Here is a 26,914-nt window from a genome sequence, read left to right as displayed (position 1 = left end):
ATTTACATGTATATGGCATTTAATTTATGCATAAATAAAATGAAGTAATAAAGGGAACATTTTCCAATGGTGACCTGGGGGTCCCCATTAGATTCCCTTAATTTTCAGGCATAGCCTCTCACTTCCTGTTTTGGCTATGAGCATAGGCTTGTACACGGGGTGTGCCAGGTGTGCCTGGGCACACCCTAATTGTCCCATGTACATTAGCATTATTGCTTCATTGTGCTGGAAATGCCCTGTGCAGCACGCTCCCAGCACAGAGCCTGGTCTCTTACCGAGGGCCCCCGGGTCCCGTATTAATGATTGGGATCTGTAACTCCAAATTTCCGGTCACCTGATTGCTGTAATAGCCTCTGATTGACTATCCCAATGATCAGTCAGTGTGCAGCCCACTCATGTATTTTCTTTCTCTTTTGAATGGAGAACAAGATACGTTGTATCTTTCTCTCCTGCTAAGGGGGGGGGGGGGGGGGGGATGTAAATAAACAAAAGTGTAAAATAATAAAAAAGAAAAAATAGCTAGATCAAGGGTTAGAGTAAGGGTCAAGGTACGAATCAATGGTCATGGTCAAAGATCAGGGTCAGTATATTTTGGGTAGGACTTATTTTTATTTTTTGAAAAAATATTTTTATTGCGCACATAAGTATTGTACATACAATATATCCGACAAGGGTTACATCCAAAACAATGAGAAAAAAACCAACATGCATTAAGAATGATAATGTTGTACATATCAACCATGGCATATCTGAACCAAATATGTTTCCAACCCTGTCATTCTCACAAGTATGTGCGTTCCTTTTTTTTTTTTTTTTTTTTTTTAAGCCTAAAACTAGTTGAATAACCCAGAAAAAAAAAACTCCCACTCCAAAGGATGTCCGCATTCAGTGTCACTTTGGGTAGAATGGAGATAACCCACCTCTGTTCATACTAAAAAAATCACTTTCTTCCTTCTGTCTAAATTTCAAGGAGTAAGTCAACGCAATCAAACGCCCTATTCACTCTCTTCCTCCAATGTATTTTTGGAGTCAACCCATCTAAACCATACTTTCCTAAACTTCTTGGGGGCTCCCCTAGCCTCATAGGTCATTCTATACATCAACATATCCGCATTTATTATTTTTATCCACATCCCTAGCGTCAACTGTTCATCGTGTATACATTTTCTGGCAATGAGTTTCCTTACCCCAAAAAATAGGATCCTGAGAAACAATTTTGTGTTTGCCTTCGTCTCTCCTTCCTCAAAGATTCCCAGGAGACATCTCAGAGGAGAACAGATGTTAGGGAGATCAAAACGGTCCAAAATAAACTCAGTCACCTGGGACCATAATGGCCGCACTTTTTCGCATTCCCAGTCCATATGTAGGAAAGTACCTTCCGCCCCCTTGCATTTATGGCAATTAGCCGAGTCCCTCCACTGCATTCGGTAAAGTCTAGCTGGTGTAAAATATTGCTGATGCAGGTAGCAGAACTGAATCATTTTGTCAGTGGAGGAGACAACAGATCCCAGATATGTGTCGAGTACCTCCTGCCACATTTCTCCCGAGAGCTCCAGGAACAATCTTCACCCATCTCTCCATGGGTCTAAAAGTTGTAACTGTCCCACCCGGCCCACTGCCGCATAGTACCTGGAAATTCGCTTGGCTGGATCCGGATCAATCAGAACCTTCTCCAGATCCATATTCTGTACCATGATTTCCCCCATCCCAAACTGTGTGGCCGCTGTATACCGCAGCTGTGCATAGCAAAAAACCCAGGTTCTGGGCACTCCACATTGTTCTCTCAATTGATCAAAGGTACAGAGATGGCTATCTTGGTAAATTTGGTGCAGATACGTTATGCCATATTTAGCCCAAGTACTATGCCCATCAGGTAGTTTAAGAAATTCCTCTAGGGTTTTATTATACCACAGGGGACTATTGGGGGACAACCACAAAGGGTCATCTTTCCTCCATTGGGAGCATTTGTGAAACACTTTCCCAGGGAGTGCCATAACCGTACCCGTCTTCCTCCCCGGGATCCCCTTCCTATATAGCATGTTTTGTAGGGTTTCCTGTGAGGTGGCAACTGCTGCCTCCAGCAGGGTAGTAGCATTGGGTGTTTGTGGAAAAAGTCGCCAATGCAAAAAAATTTGCTGAGAGGTCATAAAGTAGGACCTCTAATCAGGAAGGGCCATTCCACCCATCCTGACTGGCATCTTCAGAACTGCCAATGATACCCTGGGCGCCACAGAAAACCCACAATGATAAAATCAAGTTGCTTAAAAATTTTTTGCGTTACAAAGACTGGTGAGTTTGAGAGAATGTACAGGAACTTAGGAAGAAAAATCATCTTAAACAGATTTATCCATCCCATCAAGGTAATCTGCAAATTCTACCACCTCTGCGAAAGTTTGCCGTTACTGGTTCCAGTTCGTTTCAAGGAATTTAGATATGGGGAGGTGCACCTCAACCCCCAAGTATCTGAAAGAGGTGGACAGATGGATGAGGCAATCTGGCGAGACCGCCACAGCTTCATCGATACGGAAGAGAGAGGATTTATTCCAATTAATTCGGAATCCGGAGTAATCCCCAAACTTCTGAATCAATCAAAAAGCCTCTGACAGCAAGGGCCCCAGATCCTGCAGGAATAAAAGCATATAATCATCACTCTTGCCTCAAATTCCCCAAGTCGCAGTCCCATTAGATTTGAGGTAGTCCTCAAGCTAACCGCTAGAGGCTCTATAGCCAGGGCAAACAGGAGAGGTGAAAGTGGGCACCCCTGCCTGGTGTCCGAAATATAGGAAATGCATCTGAGATAATGCCATTAACCCTCAGTCTAACTAGTGGATCTGTATATAGGAGCCGTACCCAGGAAATAAAGACAGGACCGAAGCCGTAAGACTCCAGGAGGTGGAACAGAAATGGCCACTCGACTGACTCTAAGGCCTTTTTTGTATCCAAGGAGGCCACTATTCTAGTCCCAGAGTGATCATGAGTAGTCTGGAGGTTTACAAAGAGTCTCTTAATGTTCATCTGAGCATATCTTCCTTGAATAAATCCTGTTTGATCAGCATCTACTAATTTTAGGATGACTGATTGTAGCCTTCCTGCCAGTACTTTGGCCAGAATTTTTGTGTCAACATTCATCAGCGAGATCGAACGAGAGGAGTCACATTCTCGAGGGTCCTTCCCCCCTTTAGGGATAAGGACAACCAAAGCTTACCTCATTGATGGGGAAAGTCTACCGTCGGACCTAGCTGCATTGAATACTTTCAGTAGGCGGGGGGGCCAAACCAAACCTAAATGTGTTGTACCATTCCGAGGGGAGTCCATCTAAACCAGGAGATTTTCTAGGGGGAAAAGAGGCAATGGCATCCTCCACCTCTTCCACCATAATACCTGTTTCCAAAGCATTACTGTCCTCCTCTGACAACCTAGGTAGGTCTATATCTGCCATGTAATTCTCTAATTCTTCCGTCCCCATGGGAGCACAAGACGGACTTTTTTTTATTTAAAGCAATTTTTAACTCCTTTAAAAACTGCTGACAGTATGCAAATTTGTGGCTGTTTTCTCTCCCAATCTGAGGCTATCATAGTGATCAATCACTGTGAAGCCCGCCCCTGTATTTCTCTATCGCTGAATGGAGAGGAAAGATACATTGTATCCCTCTCTCTCCATGCAGAGAGATATAAACAGACAACAGTCTGTAAAAAATGTTTAACCGATTGCCGCATGCCAGCCGTCATATGACAGGCAGGAGGCGCGGCTCTCGTTCTGGGGGGCGTCATATGACGTCCATCCATTTAAACAGGAAATGCACGCGATCATGTGCGCAAATCCCTGTACCTTCGGTGGCAGCGTGTCACAGAGAAACCACTCGCCACCGAGTGGGGTGAACAGCCATTGGTCATGGCTGTTTACCATGTGATCAGCCGTGATGAAGTCAAGGCCGATCACAGATGGTACTGCCCCACTTAGCATGGCGCGCGCGTGCACGTCGGTGGCAGCGTGTTCCAGAAAAACACTGCTCGCCACCGATGCTGGTAAACAGCCGTTGGCCCGCGGCTGTTTACCACGTGAACGGCTGTGATCTTTTCACAGTCGATCACTAAATGTAAATACAGAGCAGTAACGAGATGTTACCGGGTTCTCCTCCTCACACACTGATCGTGTGTGAGAAGGAGATTGCAGTAAAATCTCGTTACTGCTTACAGTGTACACCAATCACACTGATTGCCCTCCCCAATAAAGATGACCTGCCATCACCCATCAAAGTACCTGTCACAGCCCATCAAAGTACCTGTCACCACCCATCAAAGTACCTGTCACAGTTCATCTGAGTACCACAGTACCTGAGTACCTGTCACAGTCCATATGAGTACCTGTCACAGTCCATCTGAGTACCCAAGTACATGTCACCGCCCTTCAGAGTTCCCGAATACCAGTAACCAGCCCATCAGAGTACCTGAGTACCCATCTGTAGCCCATCAGAGTACCCAAGTACATGTCACCAGGCCATCAGAGTACCTGAGTACCTGTCACCAGCCCATCAGTGTACCCGAGTACCTATCACCAGCCCATCAGAGTACCCGAGTACCTGTCACCAGCCCATCAGAGTACCCGAGTACCTGTTACCAGCCCATCAGAATACCCGAGTACCTGCCTGCAGCTCATCAAGTTATCCGAGTACCTGTCTCCAGCCCATCAGAGTACCCAAGTACCTGTCACCAACCAATCAGAGTACCCGAGTACCTATCTGTACCCTACCTACAGTGGGCCAAAAATTATTTAGTCAGCCACCAATTGTGCAAGTTCTCCCACTTAAAAAGTTGAGAGAGGCCTGTAATTGTCATCATAGGTATACCTAAACTATGAGAGACAAAATGTGGAAACAAATCCAGACAATCACATTGTTTGATTTTTGAAAGAATTTATTTGTAAATTATGGTGGAAAATAAGTATTTGGTCACCTACAAACAAGCAAGATATCTGGCTCTCACAGACCTGTATCTTATTCTTTAAGAGGCTCCTCTGTCCTCCACTCATTACCTGTATTAATGGCACCTGTTTGAACTTGTTATCAGTATAAAAGACACCTGTCCACAACCTCAAACAGTCACACTCCAAACTCCACTATGGTGAAGACCAAAAAGCTATCGGAGGACACCAGAAACAAAATTGTAGACCTGCACCAGGCTGGGAAGACTGAATCTGCAATAGGCAAGCAGCTTTGTGTGAAGAAATCAACTGTGGGAGCAATAATTAGAAAATGGAAGACATACAAGACCACTGATAATCTCCCTCGATCTGGGGCTCCATGTAAGATCTCACCCCGTGGGGTCAAAATGATCACAAGAATGGTGAGCAAAAATCCCAGAACCACATGGGGGGGACCTAGTGAATGACCTGCAGAGAGCTGGGACCAATATAACAAAGCCTACCATCAGTAACACACTATGCCACCAGGGACTCAGATCCTTCAGTGCCAGACAGATACTCTAATAACACACTTTGATTTCAGCAACATGTGTAGTGAGAATTCAATGTAAAATTAGATTTGAATTTCTGAAATTCAGACGAAATTTGTTACGTTATTTGGAGCATTCGGTAAAATTTGTTTATATTGTAATTTGGGTAATCAGATATATCCAAATCTCCAAATAATAAAAAAAATTGTCTGAATATTAATTTGGAACTAAACACACCACTACAAATAATTATTTTCCCCACTGTAGAAGCACGCATCCAGAAGAAATTAAAAAGTTGTCATCTTCCTCCTCACAACTTCAACAAGCAGATGAGATGGCTGAATTCAACTGATGTAACCTGTGAGGGGTAAGGTAACCTTGGTGTAGCAGTTTTAATTGTATTCATTTATCTGTTGCAGAAACTAAGCTAAGAAAGTAAATATTCCAAACACCTTCCCAGTCCTCTATCTACATCAAGATCTGTAATGTCCTTTCACCACTTATGTCATAAGGTGGTGAGTTTGAGAGAGGTAGCTTGGATAACTTGATAATATGTAGTAGATGCTGGATTAAAAAATGCCATGGTACATAAAGCCAACTCCAGACCACTCTCTAAAAAGGACAAAGAATTCCCTTGAAGCTGAGCTGACAGCTAAATGTGTATGCAACCTGTAGATAATAGTTGGCTTATAATATTTTGGAGGGTTCTGATACTAAATTTAGCCCAAAGTTGTTGGCCAGGTATCTTGTGGAAGATTAGGATTTCTCCATAAGGAAGCACAGTCAGCTTCTTTTACTTAGGGCACAAGTGTCATACTAGAGGGTCATTCTGTGGATCTGGGTGACAAGTAATTCCCCCTCCTGCCCCTTCATGTTGGGCAGAAATGTGGGCAACATTCCGTGTTCGAGTCGAACATACGTTCGACTCGAACATACGTTCGACTCGAACATCGGCTGTTCGCCCGTTCGGCGAATTCCGAACGTTATGGGCCGTTCGCGCCAAATTCGTGTGGCGCTCACGGCCCACAATGCACTGCGTCATCGCAGTGCATTGCTGGCTCATGATTGGCCAAGCATGCACTGTGACCCCGCATGCTTGGCCAATCACAGCGCCAGCAGCGAGGATAGCCATGATTGGCCACAGGCAATCATAGCTCAGGCTGTGTAGTACACGCCCCATACTATATAAGGCCGCCAGCGCGGCGGCCTTGTGTAGTGTGTTGGCGTCTGAAGCAGTTAGTGGGTGTTCTGTGTACCTTCATTACAGTATACACCGATCGTTATCGGCCGATTTTCGATCTTGCTCTTCTGTAGTGGTTGTTGTCTGTGTGCTCTGACCGCAGTATACACCGCTATATTCACCTCACCTATATAGCTAGTGATCTATCTTTTATAATAGAGCTTGCAGTCAGTAGTGTTAGGAGCTTGTGCGTGCTGTCTGCATGCTCTGTACCCTGTACACACCGCTATATCCACCTACATAGCTCGTCTCTATTTGAGCCCACTTGCCATCTGCAGGAGTTATTGAAAGTTGTGTGTGCCTCCAGCACAGCACAGTATACATCTGTATATACCCCTTTATCTCTGGTGTTCTATAAAAAAAGGCATCTGCAGGAGTTAGTGGGTGTTTTGTGCCTCCAGCACAATATACACCTGTATCTACCCTTTATTGCTGTTCTCTAATAGAGCCATCTGCAGGGCTTAGTGGGTGTTGTGTGATTCCATTACAGTATACCCCTTTATCTCTGGAGTTCTATAATAAAAGCATCTGCAGGGCTTAGTGGGTGTTGTGTGACTCCATTGCAGTATACCCCTTTATCTCTGGTGTTCTATAATAAAGGCATCTGCAGGAGTTAGTGGGTGTTGTGTGCCTCCAGCACAATATACACTACCCAACTGCCGTTTTACCCAACTCCCTTCAGGCCATTACCATGTCTGGAAGGCCAGCAAGGAGAGGCAGATAAAAGAGGGCAAGCAGGCTCTGTGTCTAGAGACAACAGTGCTGGTCGTGGACGCGGTGCATTGTCATCAGCACGTGGCCATGGGACACGCTTGTCCTTCTTTTCGGCAGCTGGACATGTTGAACCGCAACATGCCAATGACTTGGTAGAGTGGATGACCAAGCCCTCTTCATCCTCCTCATCCTCTCTCACCCAGTCTCAGGGTACTAGCAAAGCAGCTGCCAACGCATCGTCTTCCCTCGTCTCAATGTCATCATCAGTGACTCCTTCCCTAGACCCACCACGTCCTCCTGAGGAGTCTCCTGAACTCTTTGAGCACAGTGTTGGGTACATGCTCCAGGAGGATGCCCAGTGTTTTGTAGCCTCTGATGATGACACTCAGCTAGAGGAAGGCAGTAGCGTGAATGCAGAGAGAGGGGATGCTCAAGAAGGACCTGGCAGTCATGTTCCACAAGCTGCAGCATATTGCCAGGTTTGCTACAGCGATGAAGAGGGAGGGGATGATGAGGGCACTGACTCCACGTGGGTGCCTGGTAGGAGAGAGGAGGAGGAGGCACATGTCCAACGAGGCAGGATGCCCTCCGGGGGCCAGCTTAGGGGCAGCACACTGACTGAATCACACCGCAGAGTTATTCTAAAAGTACTTTGGTGTGGGCCTTTTTTGAGATGAGTGCATCAGATCGCACCACTGCTTTTTGCAACATATGTCTCAAGCGTATCTCGCGTGGCCAAAACATCAGCCGCTTGGGCACCACATGCTTGACCAGACATATGTTGACCTGCCATGCAGCTCATTGGCAAGCGTACCTCAAAGACCCACACCAAAGAACAAAGCGGACCTCTCCTTGCTCCTCATCAGCTGGCATCTCCAACCCCACTAGACCTTCAGTCCTCTCTGAAACCTGCTCTGAGAGGAATGAAGGTGTAGAATTAGGTGTGTCACAGCCAAGTGCTTCCGGGCACTCTGCTACCAGTACACCCACGTCCGATTATAGCAGGCAAATGTCCCTGCCCCAGCTGCTGGACCGGCGAAAGAAGTTCACTCCCAGCCATCCACATGCCCAGCGGTTGAATGCTAGCTTGGCTAAATTGCTAGCACTTCAACTGCTTCCTTTTCAGTTGGTAGACTCAGCCCCCTTCCGTGAGTTTGTACAATGTGCGCTTCCTCAGTGGCAGGTCCCCAAACGCCACTTTTTCTCACGGAAGGCGATTCCGGCTCTCTACCGGCATGTGGAAGGCAATGTCCTTGCCTCGCTGGACAGGGCGGTCAGTGGTAAGGTGCATATTACCGCTGACTCATGGTCCAGCAGGCATGGACAGGGACGTTACCTGTCTTTCACGGCCCATTGGGTCACTCTTCTGGCAGCTGGGAAGGATGCAGGACAAGGTGCAGTAGTGTTGGAGGTTGTTCCACCACCACGCCTCCAAAATGCTACTATTGGTTGTGACACACCTCTCTCCTCCACCCCCTCCGCTTCTTCTTCCTCCATGGCCTCTTCCAGTGCTCTGTCCTCAGAACCAGCGGTGCTCCGTAGGCGTTCCAGGGGCTACGCAAGTACGCAGGCAAAACGATGCCATGCGGTGCTTGCGCTGGTTTGTTTGGGGGACAGGAGCCACACTGGGACGGATGTTTTGTCAGCTCTGCAGGGGCAGGCCGAGAGGTGGTTGACGCCACGCCAGCTTAAGCCAGGAATGGTGGTTTGCGACAATGGCACCAATCTCCTCTTCGCCCTCCGACAGGGACAACTGACCCATGTGCCCTGTGTAGCTCACGTCCTTAACCTGGTGGTGCAGCGGTTCTTGGGCATGTACCCCGGCTTACAGGATGTCCTGAAGCAGGCCAGGAAAGTCTGTGTGCATTTCCGCCGATCATTTAATGCCTGTGCTCGGCTGGCTGAGCTCCAAAAGGAGTTGAACCTGCCCAAGAACCGCCTTATATGTGACATGCCCACCAGATGGAACTCAACATTGGCCATGCTGCAGCGGCTGCACATGCAGCAGAGGGCCATCAATGAGTACCTGTGCGACTACGGCACCAGGACAGGGTCAGGGGAGCTTGGTTTTTTTCTCACCACGCCAGTGGGGCATGATCAGGGATGCATGCACTGTCCTGTCACCGTTTGAGGAGGCCACAAGGATGGTGAGCAGTGACAGTGCATGCATCAGTGACACTGTACCTCTTGTCCACCTCTTGGAGCATACGCTGCGTGGAATAATGGACAGGGCACTTGAGGCAGAACAGAGGCAGGAAGAGGAGGACTTCCTTGCCTCTCAAGGCCCCCTTTATCCAGACAGTGTTCCTGCTGTGCCACCCATCACACAGGAAGAGGATGAGGAGGAGGAAGAGGAGGAGGAGGATGATTGTGTCAGCATGGAGGTGAAGGCTGGCACTCAGCATCAGCAGCAGCAGTCTTGTAGGGATGATTTACAGTCCCAAGAAACACGTGGACTTGTACGTGGCTGGGAGGAGGTTGCTGCGGATCATGTTGCCCTTAGTGACCCAGAGGACTCCGGACCGAATGCCTCAGCTAACCTACGCTGCATGGCCTCCCTGATCCTGCAAAGCCTGCGGAAGGATCCTCGTATTCTTCGGATCAAGGAGCGGGACCATTACTGGCTGGCCACTCTCCTTGATCCACGGTACAAGGGTAAGGTTGCCGACCTTATCTTGCCATCGCAGAGGGAGCAGAGGATGAGACATCTCCGGGAGACCTTGCAGAAAGGTCTGTGCAACGCATTCCCAGAGACTGGGAGGTTACAAACTCCTGGTCCTGGACAACGTGTTGCTGAGGCATCGGTCAGAAGGAGCGGTGGAGAAGGTGGCCGTCTGACTGATGCTTTCAGAGAATTTTTTAGTCCGCAGCCCCAAGGTATGATCGGTTCCAGCAACCATCGCCAGCGTCTGATTTACATGGTGCAGGAATACCTAGGGGCAAGGTCAGACTTGGACACCTTTCCCACCGAAAATCCTCTGGCTTACTGGGTCTTGAGGATGGATCACTGGCCAGAGCTTGCACAGTATGCAATTGAGCTACTGGCCTGTCCTGCATCCAGCGTTCTTTCGGAACGCACCTTCAGTGCTGCTGGTGGCTTTGTTATCGATCACAGGGTGCGCCTGTCCACCGAATCAGTTGATCGACTGACCTTCATCAAGATGAATCAGTCTTGGATCACCCACAGCTACCAAGCACCTGAAGCTGATGTAACCGAATAATTTTTTTTGAAATACCACATCCCTTCAAGACTGCCTATGCTGATGCTGAGTGACTGTCCTGTTATGTTGATTGTCTATCCTCTTCCTACTCCGCTGATATGTTGGAAGAACATTTCTGGCTCTGCGTGATGCCATCAGCCCAATTTTTCTGCCCCTGTTTAACAGGGGCGTTTAATTACAATTTTTGATGCAATGCTTTGCAGCAGGGCTAATTCCTGCAATAAAACTAGAGTATATGGGAGAGGTTGCAGTTTGGTGGCACCAGCACCAGTACCTAAGGCCCAATTTTTCTGCCCCTGTTTAACAGGGGCGTTTAATTACAATTTTTGATGCAATGCTTTGCAGCAGGGCTAATTCCTGCAATAAAACTAGAGTATATGGGAGAGGTTGCAGTTTGGTGGCACCAGCACCAGTGCCTAAGGCCCAATTTTTCTGCCCCTGTTTAACAGGGGCGTTTAATTACAATTTTTGATGCAATGCTTTGCAGCAGGGCTAATTCCTGCAATAAAACTAGAGTATATGGGAGAGGTTTCAGTGTGGTGGCACCAGCACCAGTGCCTAAGGCCCAATTTTTCTGCCCCTGTTCAACAGGGGCGTTTAATTACAATTTCTCCATGGCCAGTTTGCCAATCCAGGATGTCACCCCAGCTCCCGGGGAGGCTATTACACCCCTCCCAGCGCTTCTGATGTACACTACCATTACCATCCACTATATATTTTATCCATCATCCATAGGTAAGAGTGGCTAGGACCATTGTCATGCTCCCCCTCTTTGCCTATGTATATAATCAATTACCATTGATTATTATTATAATATATGATTTATCATAGGTGTTCCAATATACAGCTGCTCCTGATGAGTGGAGACGATCCACGAAATGCGTTGAGCTCTTTACCAATGAATGCCATGCCCTAGCGGCCATGATTCTACTATGGGTTTGATCTACTTCAATCATCAATTCATTTTATTGGTTATTATATACACATTTTGGAATGTACTGTCGGTCTACTGTTTACTTTGTCATGTTCATTATTATCATTGTATCATGAATTTTATTGGGCTATGCGACAATTATATTAATTATATTATTTAATTTTGTATATCATATATCTGACTACTATTAATATACCCATTGTACTACCTCTTGATGTGTTTCCAATAAATTAGTAATTTACTATATTATATTGATTGAAGTAATTCACCCCAAGTAATTTGTTTCATATAAAGTCCCGTTGCCCATTTTTTGCCCCCTTCCCTTTTCCTTATCAAAATGTAAAAAATAATGTGTTTTTTACAAAATTGTCGCTCTTTTTTTGTTTATAGCGCAAAAAAAAAAAAAACGCAGGGATGATCAAATGCCACCAAAAGAAAGCTCTATTTGTGGGAAAAAAAGGATGTCAATTTTGTTTGGGAAACACATCGCATGACCGCGCAATTGTCAGTTAAAGCGACGCACATGATTTTTTAATTTTTTTTTACAGGAGCCTGAAAAGCATTGCACCCACATTCAGCAGATCGCGGGTGCAATGTCAGACACCTGCACAGTTTTCCTCCAACTTTGTACCTTCACCTCCATATGTGCTTTCAGTTACAAAGCTGGAAGCACGAGCGTGCTGATCACTGAAACTACAAGTCCATCTGCCGCAGTTTTTTTATTCACAGATAATTGAGAATAAATGATGAGGCTGCACATCCACGCCATTATAAAATGTGATAGTGAATTTGGGGAGGGGAATCCCCGAATCCCCACCCATTTTCAGTGGAAGGAGGGGTAAGGAGGAGTGTAACATATAACATGCTCAAAAGCTGAACTTATCCTTTAAGTCAATATGTTAGTTAGGTCTTCTTCGCTGAGAGTAATATGCAATGCAGATTGCAATATACAAACTGGCCACTAGATGGTGGTACTGAGACATTTTTTTTGTTCCATTGTCCATGAACTGATAGATAAGGATGTATTCATGTATTGCATAAACCAAGGATTTTTGAAGAGCTGGGGCCACTTAAAAGCAGAGTTCCGCCTTGGGGAAAAAAATTAAAAGTCGACAGCAACAAATACTGTAGTTGCTGACATTTACTATATGGACACTTAAATGTCCAGGGAACCCGCATGCCACAAAATAGCTGTCCTCGCGTCGTATTTGGTCGATCGGACCAGCATAAAGACAAACGGTTTTCCGGATAGGAAAACCGTTTGTCAGACAGATTTGAAACATGTTCTATTTCTAGGTCCGTCTGAAATTTTTAAAGGAAAACGATCGGACTATCCCACACACAATCGGACTATCTGACGGAATGATTCCGTCTGACCTATTCTGCCGGAAATTCCGGTCGTGTGTACGTGGCATTACTGACACTTTGTGGGAACCAGTGACACTAATACAGTGATCAGTGCTAAAATATACACTGTCACTGTACTAATGATACTGGCTGGTAAGGAGTAAAACATCTAGGGTGATCAAAGGGTTAACTGTGTGCCTAGCCAGTGCTTTTGTGTAAGCTGTGTGCTACTTTTACTAAGACCCCTTTCACACTGAGGCAGTTTTCATGCGTTTTAGCGGTATAAATAGCACCTGTATAGCACCTGAAAACTGCCTCCCATCATTACAATGGGTGCTTTCACACTCGCGCGGTGTGTTTGCGGGATGTTCGGAAAATTCCTGCAAGCAGCATCTTTGCTGCGGTTTGGGAGCGCTGTATTTTGCGCTCCCAAAACGCCTCTGCCCATTGCAACATTGCAACAAAGCACTTGAAAAGCGATTTGAAAGCGCCGTAACACAGGAGTTTTTAACCTCTTCTTTGGGGTTGAAAGCTCCCCGCTAGCAGCCAAAAAGTGCCGCTTCAACAGTGCTAAGGCACTGCTAAAACGAGCGCCACTTTAGCACTAACATGGCCACCGCCCCAGTGTGAAAGTGGTCTTAGTGAAGAGATGGATTTTATCCCCTGCTTTTGGGGCAGCCAGCAGACATTTTGGGGCCCCTTACACAGCTTTAGGCCTGGGTCTCCCCCCCCCCCGACCTGTCCGACCATCAACATTCTCCAGGGCCCCCCCCCATGGCGGTCCCACCAAGTCCCATCCCATGTCCTCCTCCTCCTTCCCATGTCCTCCTCTTTCTTGCCATCTCTCCCATCCCATGTACTCCTCCAATCCCATCTCACCCATCCCATGTCCTCCTCCATCCTATCTCCTCCATCCCATTCCTCCTCCTGCAGTCTCATCTCCTTCATCCCATGTCCTTTTCTGCCTCCTTCACATTGCCTCCACCCCATGTCCTCCTCATCTAGCTCATCTCCTCCTCCTCCAGGTCCATCTCCTCTATCCCATGTCCTCCTCCTCCAGGTCCATCCCCCCATCCCATGTCCTCCTCCTCCAGTCCCATTTCCTCCATCCCATGTCTTCCTCCTCCATGCCATGTCCTCATCCTCCAGGAGGATAATTGTGCACAGACACAATTAACAGACATAATTAGCCATGTATGAAGACAGTGTCATATCCCAGGATCACACTACAGACGCTCAGAAAGTTAATTTAAAAGTGAAACTAAATCTACATTTTTATCTAAGTTTTGGAGTAGTGAGTATTGAAGAGTTAAAACCTCCTCCCCCTTCTGGCAACAACACCAATTTTTTTACTTTTGGTCACCAGGACAAAGAGCTCCCTGTGCCAGTGACCCCATATGAAAATCCAAAACTTTGAGTTGTCCCCAGAGCAGGAAAAGAGAGTAACCTTCCAATGGGGACTCCAGTTCTGGTGACAACTGTCTGTCTGGGACCTATTAGCACAGTAACAAAGTATTAAATCAATCTGGGCAAGTGCCCGCTCACCACACACGGCCCAGATGCTTGTACTGCTCCGCTTCTGATATCTCAGTCCCGCTCCAAGCTGGCGCCGTCACACCGCACCCTCCTTCCGATGGTTGGTGACTGCATTGCAGGAAACTTTCGGGTTGTCTTGAGCCCTTCGATCCGTCCACACGCTGATCCAGCACACAGTGTTCCGGATTTCCTTGGAGGCCACACGATTCCGCTCTGCGCCATACATGCCGCAGTCTTTCAATCACACCCCACAGCTCCCTGCAGGCAGATCTTTAATGGCGTCCCAGCAAGAGACAGAAGTGTGCGAAGCCTGTCCCTTATAAATCCTTACCCAGCAGGCTGTTCGGTGGCTTGGCCTTGTGGGTAGGTAAATGGTAGTTCCTTGAATGGTTTAAACATACGAGTCACTTCCTCATTCACTATATCTCCCACAATGCATTGTATTATGGCTTAATGAAACCAAACAAAATTCTTAGTAACATTAATTAGAATGGACACTAGAGGGAGCCAATCTATTGTTTAACCTCCCTAGCGGTAATTCCGAGTCTGGCTCGGGTTGGGATTTCAGTACCATGAGCGGGAACCCCGAGCCAGACTCGGGATTGCATCGCTGGATGCAGGGAGGACACAGGGAGAAGTTACTTACCTTGTCCCCTGGATCCAGCGATGTCCTCCGCGCTGTGTGATCGAGCTGTCCTCCGCTCGATTCACACAGTGCCGAATGCCGCCGAGCTCCATTCCCTGCGACGTTACAGCGCACGGGAGCGGAGATCGGCGCCAAATTCAAAAAAGTAAAAAGACACAAAGCACACACAGTACTGTAATCTTACAGATTACAGTACTGTATAAAAAAAAATACACACCCCCTTTGTCCCTAGTGGTCTGTGCAATGCCCTGCATGCACTTTTATATTATAAATACTGTTTTTTCTGCCTGGAATTTGGAGATTGTCCATAGCAACCAAAAAGTGTCCCTTTTTCAGTGTTTTAGCCCTTGTACACACGGTCGGAGAATCCGTCGGAATGTGTCCTATCGGACCGTTTTGTTGGATAATCCCACTGTGTGTGGTATGCATCGGACTGTTTCCGTCGGAATATCCGTCGGACCAAATTTTCCAACTTGCTGGAAATATTTTCCGACAAACTGGTCCGATCGGACATACTCCGATCATGTGTAGAGAATTCCGATCGGACAAAGTGCCACGCATGCTCAGATCAAATTCCTACACCAAAGCTATTAGCTACTAGCCTGAACGTAGTCCCGTCGTAACAAAATAACGTCATCACGTTCTGAACGATTGGATTTTCCGGCAACTTCGTCCGATCTTGTGTATGCAACAGTTTCGGACAAGATCCGTCGGACAAAATCCGACGGACAGAATCCGTCGGATTTGGTTGTCGGAATCTCCGACCGTGTGTACAAGGGCTTAGGATTTGATTACATTATTGAATAATTTTTATTATTCTTTATTATATTATAAACTTTATCATACCCGGGATGTCTGCTAGACTCTGGTTTGAAGAGATTTAAGAGAGTTATTCCTAAGAATTGCAGGACTACAATATAAAACGGCAAATTTCCATGCAAAATAATTGTACTGCTTTCAGCACCTAAAACCAGAATGAATCATACCGCCAGGGAGGTTAACCACTTGAGACCCGCGCTATAGCCGAATGACGGCTACAGCGCGGATCTCCTTTGCCGGGACGACATCTATTGACGTCGTCCCGTGCACGAGCGGCCTGCGTGCCCCCTGAGTCTATGAGACTCGCCTGATCACCGATCCGAGCAAGGGGTCGATCCCGACCCCTTATCACGTGATCAGATGTCAGCCAATGACAGCTGATCATGTGATATAACGGAGCCGGTAATCGGCTATTATTCCTCCTCGCGCTGACAGCGCGAGGAGAAAAAAAAAGAGCCGATCACCGGCGGCCGTGATCGGGACATCAGTCCCGATCACGGCCACCCCTGCCAGTGCCCACCTGCCCCCTGCCAGTGCCACATCATTAAAAAATAATTCCCCCCCTGTCAGTGCCACCCAGCAGTGCCCATAGTGCCACCCAGCAGTGCCCCCAGTGCCACCCAGCAGTGCCCACAGTGCCACCCAGCAGTGCCCACAATCTGCCTCAACAAAGGTGCTGCACCCTAGTGCCACATATCCGTGCCCATCAGTGTCATCTACCAGTGCCCATCAGTGCCGCCCATCAGTGCCCAGCAGTGCCACCTATCAGAACCACCTATCAGTGCCCATCAGTCTCATCTATCAGTGGTACCTATCAGTGCCCCTTAGTGCCACCCATCTGTGCCACCCATCTGTGCCACCCATCCATGCCATCTTATCTGTGCCCATCTTTGCCCATCAGTGCCGCCTTATCTGTGCCCATCGGTGCCACCTTATCTGTGCCTATTAGTGCCGCCTTAACTATGCCTATCAGTGCCCACCAGTGCAGCCTATCAGTGCCCACCAATGCAGCCTATCAGTGCCCACCAGTGCAGCCTATCAGCGCACTTCAATGAAGGAGAAAAATGACCTGTTTGCAAAATTTTATAACAAACTATTAAACATGATTTTTTTTTTGCATCTTTTTTTGTTTGTTTAGCAAAAAATAAAACTCCCAGCTGTAATTAAATACCACCAAAAGAAAGCTCTATTTGTGAGAAATTTGGGTACAGTGTTGTATGCCCACGCAATTGTCATTCAAAGTGCATCAGCGCTGAAAGCTGAAAATTGGTCTGGGCAGGAGGGGGGTTTAAGTGCCCAGAAGGCAAGTGGTTAAAGAACATCACATATTTACATAGTAACTTAGGTGGCAAACACCCCTGCGCTACACATATAGGGAAACAATAGCTGGCTATATCCTCAGAGTGAGATTCCTTCACTTTCTGTCCTGGTGACCCCAAGACAGGAAGTAAGGGGAAATCTCCTGCAATGACATAACCCTGTTCGATGTTCTAGTTATGTATAAAACTAATATATATATAATATATATATATATGTCTATATATAAAGCAAGCCCTTTTTTTTTCGGTTTTCACTAAATTATGGAAAACCCTATTCATTTTTGGTGTCCCACAGATTTCAGAAAAAAAATGGGCTTGATTCCCCCATCAACACACACACAGTCTTGATTTGTGAATCTCTCCTGTGGAGCCATTGTATTATCCCAGTGGGGCCTGCCCATATATGGTTCAAATCTCGGCCAGTCCCTGCTGAACCAGCAGAGATTTAAAAACTGTCTATGACTGGCCTTGTATCCTGTTTCGGTTTGTCAAAAAGAAATTATGTCTGATTTTTGGAAAGGGTCAGGGACTTTTTTAAGCACAAAACTGTGCTTTTTTTTTGCATTTTGGTTCTATAGACTTCAATGGAGAAGCTGCAGAAAAGCATGTAGTGCGTTTTTACAGCAATTTTACCATGAGTTAGCTGCGATTTGCATTCTTTAATCTGTCCTACAACAAATTTGCCCCCCCAAAATAAGCATAAAACCGCAAATCATGGCAAAATAACCCACAAAAAAGCACTGCAGTACAGCAAGCTGCATAGGCTCCATTCACACCTGAGCGTTCTGAATCAAGGGCAGAATCGGCGCCATTCTGTCTATGATTCCAAATCGCAGCAGATTGCGGGGCACTTGTGCGATGCCATAACTTTTTAATGGCACCTCGATCGCGGCACAATTTTGCCACGATAAATCGTGCTAAAATTGCAGCAAATCACAATGTGCTACGCTGTCGCTCAAAAAAAGCTCCTGCCCCTCTTTGAGTGATAAGCGGTGTGTGTTGCAATTGCAGCGCTATTGGGGTGCCATTAAGAAGTAATGGCATCGCTCTAGCATCCCACAGTCCGCTGCAATTTGGAATTGTGGGCAGAATCGCCATGATTTTGAATCGCTGACAGAATTGCATTGATTTCGCCCACTATTCACAGGTGTGAATGGAGCCTTAGGGTAGACTTGGACGCATGTCTAATTCTCCCTTTCCTCTTAGGCCCGATCCACGTTCAGATGAAGCTTCAGAGGCTACTGGCAGGCGGTGGGGCTTCATTGCCTGTTTTTACCAACAAAACTACTACAACTGTGTACATTGCAAGCATTTGCAGGACTTCCCCATTATCTTGAATGTGTAGCGTTCGGCAGGCTTGCAACCTGCTACATGATGGGTAAACTTTGTCATGGTTGCGAAGCCAAGCATCGCTACTGTGGCATGTAAACACCCCTGTCCACTGCCTATTGCAAAGTGTGAGCCCCTTTCACAGTTGTACAACTTGTCTCAAGATTTGGGACTGCAAAGTAGCAGGACAAGTCGTTCCCCATGATTTCCAATGACAATCATTCCTATTAGTAAGACTTCAAGTTGTTCTGACTTCAAAGTAGTCTCTGCACTACTTTGGTCTGACTTTGATGTCAGTTACACAGGCATTCCCTGAAATCGCGGCAAAATCACAGCCGCGAAGTCACGGTAAAATTGTGCTACTTTAAAGTCACAGTATTGTGAAAGGGGCTTAGGCTGGGTTCACAATGCTACGGCACGACAGTCGCACTACTTTGTATCTGACTTTGCCATGTGACTTGAAGTCCGACATGTGTCCGACTCCTAGGAACAGGGATTCGACTTTAATCCCCGAAATACCAGGCACTGTGTCTGGTATGAATCTTTAGGGGGAACGCCAGGCACAATGTAAAAAAAAAAAACGGCATGGGTTCCCCCTCCAAGAGCATACCAGGCCCTTCGGTCTGGTATGGATTTTCAGGGTAACCCCTACACCGAAAATACGGTGTTGGGATCCCCCAAAATCCATACCAGACCCTTATCTGAGCACACAGCCTGGCGGGTCAGGAAAGGGGGTGGGGATGAGCAAGCGCCCCGCCCCCCCCCCAACCGTACCAGGCTGCATGCCCTGAACATGGGCCCCCCCACCCCAAAGCACCTTGTCCCCATGTTGATGAGGACACGGGCCTCTTCCAGACAACCCTGGCCATTGGTTGTCGGGGTCTGTGGGTGGGGGGGCTTAGCGGAATCTGGAAGCCCCCTTTAACAAGGGGGCCCCCAGAATCCGCCCCCCCCTATGTGAATGAGTATGGGGTACTCATTCACCTAAAGAAAACATCAACAATAAACATGAATGAATATCATGTCACAAGTTGTGGATTGTCACTTGCCACATCACCTGTCGCAAGTTGTGGATTGTCACTTGCCACGTCACCAGATGCGGACTGTCACTTGCCACGTTACCTGTCACAAGTTATGGATTGTCACTTGCCATGTCACCAGATGCGGACTGTCACTTGCCACGTCACCTGTCACAAGTTGCGGATTGCCACTTGCCACGTCACCTGTCACAAGTTGCGGATTGTCACTTGCCACGTCACCTGTCACAAGTTGCGGATTGTCACTTGCCACGTCACCTGTCACAAGTTGCGGATTGTCACTTGCCACGTCACCTGCCACAAGTTGAGGATTGTCACTTGCCACATCGCCTGCCACAAGTTGCGGATTGTCACTTGCAACGTCACCTGTCACAAGTAGTGGATTGTCACTTCCCACGTCACCTGTCACAAGTTGCGGATTGTCACTTGCCACGTCACCTGCCACAAGTTGTGGATTGTCACTTGCCACATCGCCTGCCACAAGTTGCGGATTGTCACTTGCAACGTCACCTGTCACAAGTAGTGGATTGTCACTTCCCACGTCACCTGTCACAAGTTGTGGATTGTCACTTCCCACGTCCCCAGATGCAGACTGTCCCTTGTCACATCACCTGTCACAAGTTGTGGATTGTCACTTGCCATGTCACCTGCCACAAGTTGCAGAGAGTCATGCAGCAGAGAGATGATGTAATCTCTCTGCTGCCCGTGGCTGACTGCACAGTGAGGGCAGAACTGCAGGGCGGGTGGTGAGAGATGATGTCATCGCTCTGCTCCCCCGCCCGCCGGCTTGCTGATTGGCCAGCCGCGTCTCTCTCCTGAGCCTCCCATCTGCCCGGCCCGTCCACTCTCTTACCCACCCGCCGGGCCATTCAACTGCCCGGCCCGCCTGCTCTCTCATCCGCCTGCTCCCTGCTCTCTCACTCGCATCTCATATTTCGGGGGGCAATTGCCTGAATCTGCCCCTGAGTCTTGCACAGTTGTACCGGCTCCTCTCCTGTACTGAAATTACTTACTCTGATTTCACTGTACACTGTGAGCTTCTCAAACTGTGCATTAGAAGCTGCAGCAAGTCAGATAGAGCCGGCCTCATTTCCTAGCTGGAGGGTGGATCTATTGTTACTGGGGGAGGGTCTATTGTTGCTGGGGTGGATATATTGTTGCTGGGAGGGGGTAATTGTTACTGGCTGGGGTTTTTTGTTTCTGGGGTGGATCTATTGTTACTGGGGGAGGGTCTATTGTTGCTAGGGTGGATCTATTGTGAATGGTGGGGGCTTTTGTTACTGGGGTGGATCTATGGAAAAAAAGAAAACCCGCCATTCCAGGTGAGATAAGGAAGCCCGATGGTCCAGCAGGTGCTCGCCTCGGCTCGCCTCCGCACACAATGAAATTAGAAGAAACGGCCACAAACTACTTTAGATCACAATCCTCTTTATTTGAACATCCCAAAAATGACAGGCATCGGAATGCTGGGTAGACGCGTTTTGCACATTTCGCACGCGCTTAGTCATTACCTTCTAATGACTGGTGGATCTGCTGTTACTGGGGGAGGGTTTATTGTTGCTAGGGTGGATCTATTGTTGCTGGGTGGGGGCTATTGTTAGTGGGAGGGGGCTATTGTGGCTGGCTGGGGGGTATATTGTTGCTGGGAGGGGGTCTATTTTTGCTGGGTGGGGGTCTGTTGTTACTGGGGAGGGTCTATTGTTGATGGGTGGTGGGTCTATTGTTACTAGGGAGGATCTATTGTTGCTGGGTGGGAGTCTGTTGTTACTGGGGAGAGTCTATTGTTGCTGGGTGGGGGTCTATTGTTACTGGGGAGGGTCTATTGTCGCTGGGTGGGGCTCTGTTGTTACTGGGGAGGGTCCATTGTTACTGGGTGGGGGTCTATTGTTACTGGGGAGGTTCTATTGTTGCTGGGTGGGGGTCTATTGTTACTGGGGAGGGTCTATTGTTGCTGGGTGGGGGTCTATTGTTACTGGGGAGGGTCTATTGTTGCTGAGTGGGGGGTCTATTGTTACTGGAGAGGGTCTATTGTTGCTGGGTGGGGGTCTATTGTTACTGGGGAGGGTCTATTGTTGCTGGGTGGGGGTCTATTGTTACTGGGGAGGGTCTATTGTTGCTGGGTGGGGGGTCTATTGTTACTGGGGAGGGTCTATTGTTGCTGGGTGGGGTCTATTGTTACTGGAGAGGGTCTATTGTTGCTGGGTGGGGGTCTATTGTTACTGGGGAGGGTATATTGTTGCTGGGTGGGGTTCTATTGTTACTGGGGAGGGTCTATTGTTGCTGGGTGGGGGTCTATTGTTACTGGGGAGGGTCTATTGTTGCTGGGTGGGGGGTCTATTGTTACTGGGGAGGGTCTATTGTTGCTTGGTGCAGAGGATCTATTTTACTGCTTTTCTTGTTATCATTAACAAATCCCAAACAAATAACTTATTACTGTACTCTCTAAAAGGAGAGGAACTAGGCGGTGGTTAGGGGGTTGAACCAGGGGGTGGTGCTTGGAGGTGGAAAAAAAGAGGTGATTCGGAAGGGGAGAGTACCCGCACCTATTCTCTGAGAAGAAAAGCCCTGCCATCAAGGCATTTGATATTTGCATAACTCCTCCCAAGTACCAGCTTACTTCTTGCAGCAGGGTTGAGAGCTCTTGAGAGGCATACTGAGGCAGGGTGCTGTGATGTTTCCAAGAAGCTATTTACAACACCCTGTCCACCCCTCCAAGCAGCCATGATCTGCCGTGCATTGCATAGAGAAGCACAGAGACCCAGTGATGTTTTATTTGAATTTTCATTAGCATGTTGATGGGTTGTAGGTAAGGGGGGGAGGGGGTTTACAAGGGAAGGCACAATGTACGCAGATTAAACTTCAGCTTCAAATTGACTTATAACAGTAATTCTTGAGACTTATATCTTGTGTTTATTCAGCTTCTGAAAGGTCCTGTGATCTCAGGTCTCGTTCTGCTGTTGAATGTTGGAGAAATGTGCAGAGTTTCTCTTCTGTGTGTCTGCTAGCAGTATGCAGACTCAGACATTACTCATCCCCTGCAGCACTCCTGTGTAATCCACCGCTCTGCTGCCAGCAGGGAAAGAATGCTGTTATAGGGCTAATGACTCCGGAAAATAAAAAGTGATCTTCTCTCTTTATTTCTGGACCCAGGTTTCAGACATCAGGCGATCTGTCCTCTCTGAAATTTACTGACATAACACCCAAAACTTACTGGCACAGCCAAGTTCTTACTGGCATTTCCAACAGTTACAAAATTACAGTTTTAAGTGAAAATTTCAGAATTTAGGCTACAAACAAGTACAATATGCAATTAGCAATGTGCTTTAAGGTAGATATTAAGGCAAAAAAACATAATTCTTATTTTATTTTCGATATAGTAAGATGCTCAGGGACAGGGAAAGTGACAGGCTCTCTCCATGTCAGGTGGTCCCTCCAGTCCAAACAGCACTGACAGCTTGCCCTGCTCATGTCCCACAGACCCACACACGAGGTTCCAGCCACTCTGCTTGGCTCCCTTGCACCATGACATCACACGACATGCCCAGGCACCACCTTCACCAGACCCGGTGTTCTGCCAAAATCTGTCCCCCTATCGAATAGTGTCCGTCCCGTACTGCGCAGGCGTAGCGCTTGCTCAGTACGGAGGACAAGGAGACTCCAAAAGTCTCCGAAGATGAACGGCACTTGCTAGTACCCTGAGTCCAGGTTGAAGTCCCTCCATGCAAGTGGACATACGATAGCACTTAGTAGCAGGGCCCCTCGTGGGCTCGCCACGCTTCGGGCACGGCCTCGCTTCACTCGGCAATTTGATATTTTAACTCTATGTCCACTTGGATGGTGGGGCTTGAACCTGGACTCAGTGCGCAGGCGCCGTTCATCTTCGGAGACCTTCGGCAAGCGCAGTACAGGGCGGACACTATCCGACGGGTGACAGTATTTGACACAACACCGGCTCCCCTACCGGCACCGCCCGAACACACTGTAGCATACTCCTGGATGGTGTCAGTTGCTCTGGACTGGAACTGCATGTGCAGTTCAGCGTGAGGCCGGGTTCACACCGCTGCGATGCGGGAACGCCGCGAATCCGCGGCGTTTTCCCGCATCGCATTACTCCCGCCGGCAGTTCACACTGCCCTATGCGGACGGCTGGGAGTGTCAATGTTATGTTAATGACACCCCCAGATCCGTCCGCATATCGCAGTGCGATCTGCCGACTCGCACAGGAATCGGATCGCATGGTGTGAACCACCATGCGATCCGATTCTGTTGCGGACCAAAAAAAGGGTCCCGTGCGAGTTTGCTGCGGGAGCGCTGCGAATTCAGCCATACTCTCTGTATGGCTGAACTCGCATCGCTACGGAGATCGGATGTGATTTGCGGTGCGAATCACATCCGGATCTCCCCCCGCAGCAGTGTGAACCCGGCCTAAAGTGTCACAGTCATAATTTTAACTGACAAACTTTTCCTGTCACTGGCATTTACTGGCAGGAGAAAAGTGCCTGTTTTTTACTGGTATAAAATACTGACGGTTGGCAACACTGCCACACACCCAAGGTCCGGCCATGCCACTCGGCTCCCTTGCACCATGACGTCACATGACACACACAGGCAACGATTCCGCCAGACCGATACCACGTGAACACACTGTAGCAGGCACTCGGATGGTCTTGGCTGAGCATCACAGACATATTTTTTACTGGCAACCTTTTCCTGTAACTTGCATTTGCTGGCAGGAGAAAAGTGCCAGTTTTTTACTGGCTGCCAGTAAAAATACTGGCGGTTGGCAACATTGGATCAAAGTATCTGATCTATCTCTCATGGGATCCAAAGATTCTATCTATCTGTTCTGGGATCGAAAACTCTATCCATATGACAAAGCTCTTTTGGAATCCAGAGCTCTGGTGATAAGATCAATCTCTTTAGGATCAAGTATATAGGTGATCTGATCTATCTCTCCCCAGATACAGAAGTCTGTCACTCAATGTTCTGTTCTGGGATTCAGTGTTCTGAGGATGTGGTTTATTTCTCATGGGCTCCAAGAATCAGTTGATCGTATCCAGTGGTCACCAAACTGCAGCTCTTTGCTTTGTCTTTATGCTTGTCTTCACCTAAATCTGGAGACCCCCGATCTGATCTATCCCTCATGGGATAAAGAGGTCTATTGATCTAATCTATCTCTAGGGATACAGAAGTCCATTAATCCAATCTCTCTCTCCTGGGATTCTGAGCTCTATTAGTCTGTTCTATTTTTCCTAGCACCCAAGGCTCCATTAATCAGATTGCTCTATTCCAAAATTCAGAGCTTTTTCATTCTGATGTATCTTTCCTAGAATCCAACTCTCCAGGGACCTGATCTATATGAGCTGGTATTGAAACTTCTATCTGGCTCTATAGGGATCAAGGTATCTGATCTATCTCTCCTGTGACCCACATCTTCAGAGATTGTATCCATCTTTCATGGGCTCCAGAGTTTCCTCAATATGACCTATCTGTTTTGGTGATCCAAAGCACGACATGATCAGACTTTTAGGCTTAGTTCACATATGAGCCACATGTGGCTCACAGTAGGAGTCTGGTGCGTCCTGGTTCACAGTTTCAGGTCCGATTTCAGCCCTAATTGTGGGCTGAATTCGGACCTGAAATGGACCAAAAGATGCACATCTGCAAAACGCACCAGACCTGCTGCAGAGATATGTGAACCAGTTTCACAGAGAGCTGGTCAGAATTGGAGTCTGATCTATCGCTCCCAAAATGCAGAGCTCCATCACACTGATCCATCTCTTCTGGGATTAAATGCTCTGGTGATGCAATTTATCTGTCCTGGGATCCAAAGATGCATTGATCTGAGCTAAAGCTGGATACACACTATACAATTTTATTTAGATTTACCAAAGCCGTATAATAGGAGGTCAAACCTAAGCACTTTCAATTTGTATGCAATCAGGCAGGCCCTTACACTACACAATTGAAGGTAAATCTAAGCCCTTGTACACACGGTCGGACATTCCGACAACCAAATCCGTCAGATTTTGTCTGAAACTGTTGCATACACACAGTCGAACAAAGTTGTCAGAAAATCCGACCGTACTTAACGTGAGGACGTTATTGCGTTTGGACGGGACTACGTTCAGGCCAGTAGCCAATAGCTTTGGTGTAGGAATTTGATCTAAGCATGCGTGGCACTTTGTCCGATCGGAATTCTCTACACATGATCGAAATTTTATAGCCCAGCTGGAAAACTTGGTCCGTTGGATACTCCAACGAAAACCATCCGATGGAGCCCACACACTGTCGGATTATCCGACAACACGGTCGGATCGGACATTGTCCATCGGAATGTCCGACCGTGTGTACAAGGGCTAAAGGAAATCTAACAACAAAAGTTGTATAGTGTGTATCTAGAATAACTCTCCTGGGATACAGAGGTCTATTGATCTGATCTATCTCCCCTGGCATGCAAAGCACCATCAATCTGATCACACAATCACGAGATTGAAAGCTTTATGATTCTGATGTATCTTTCCCAGGATCCAGTTCTCCGGGGATCTGATTTATACTGCAATCTGAATTTCTTATAGTATGGTCTATCCCTACAAAGTTCAAGATATCTGATCTGTCTCCTCTGGGACACGAGTTCCTGAGCTTTTAGCTGTCTATCCTGGGATCCAGAGTCCTATCCACATGACCTATCATTTTGGTGTCCAGGGCTCTGGCGGTATGTTCAATCTCTTTAGTATCCAGAGTTCATTTGATCTTAGCTGTCTCTCCTGGGATCCAGAGCTTCAGGCATCTGATCTATCTCTATCGGCACTCAAACCTTTATCAATCCGATCGATTTCTCCAGGGATAAAGGTATCTGATCCATCTCTCATGGGATCCAGAAGTTTTATCTATCTATCCTAGGATCCAGAACTCTACTCATATGATCTATAGCTGGGTACGTACAAATTAAAAATTGGCCAGTTCAGCAGGGACTGGGTGAATTCTTATCTGTGTGTAGCCCCCTGGTTCAACAGAAGCCAATTGTTAGATCACCTCTGTTGAATGTTCCTGCTGGAAAGCCTCCTTTGATTAGTGGCTTACAGCCAATCAACTGCAGTGCTGATCAGTGTATTCTTACAGTGGAGGAATCCAGAAAACAGTAGCGCAGCAGGGAGAATTATTACATCCATTGTTAAGCTGGGTATGCACTAGTAGAACTTTGTTCAACATTTTTTGTTGTAAGAATGTTATAAGACCATTTGTTTGTTTGTTTCATTATTAGTGGGGTCAAACTGACGTTCATTTTCAACTTCAGAGATAAAAAAAAATTCTGAAGACC

The sequence above is a fragment of the Lithobates pipiens genome, unplaced genomic scaffold (assembly GCF_037356315.1).
Source record: "Lithobates pipiens isolate NorthernLeopardFrog02 unplaced genomic scaffold, aLitPip1_a1.2 Scaffold_8, whole genome shotgun sequence".
Classification (NCBI taxonomy): domain Eukaryota; kingdom Metazoa; phylum Chordata; class Amphibia; order Anura; family Ranidae; genus Lithobates; species Lithobates pipiens.
This window is presented reverse-complemented; position numbering follows the sequence as displayed.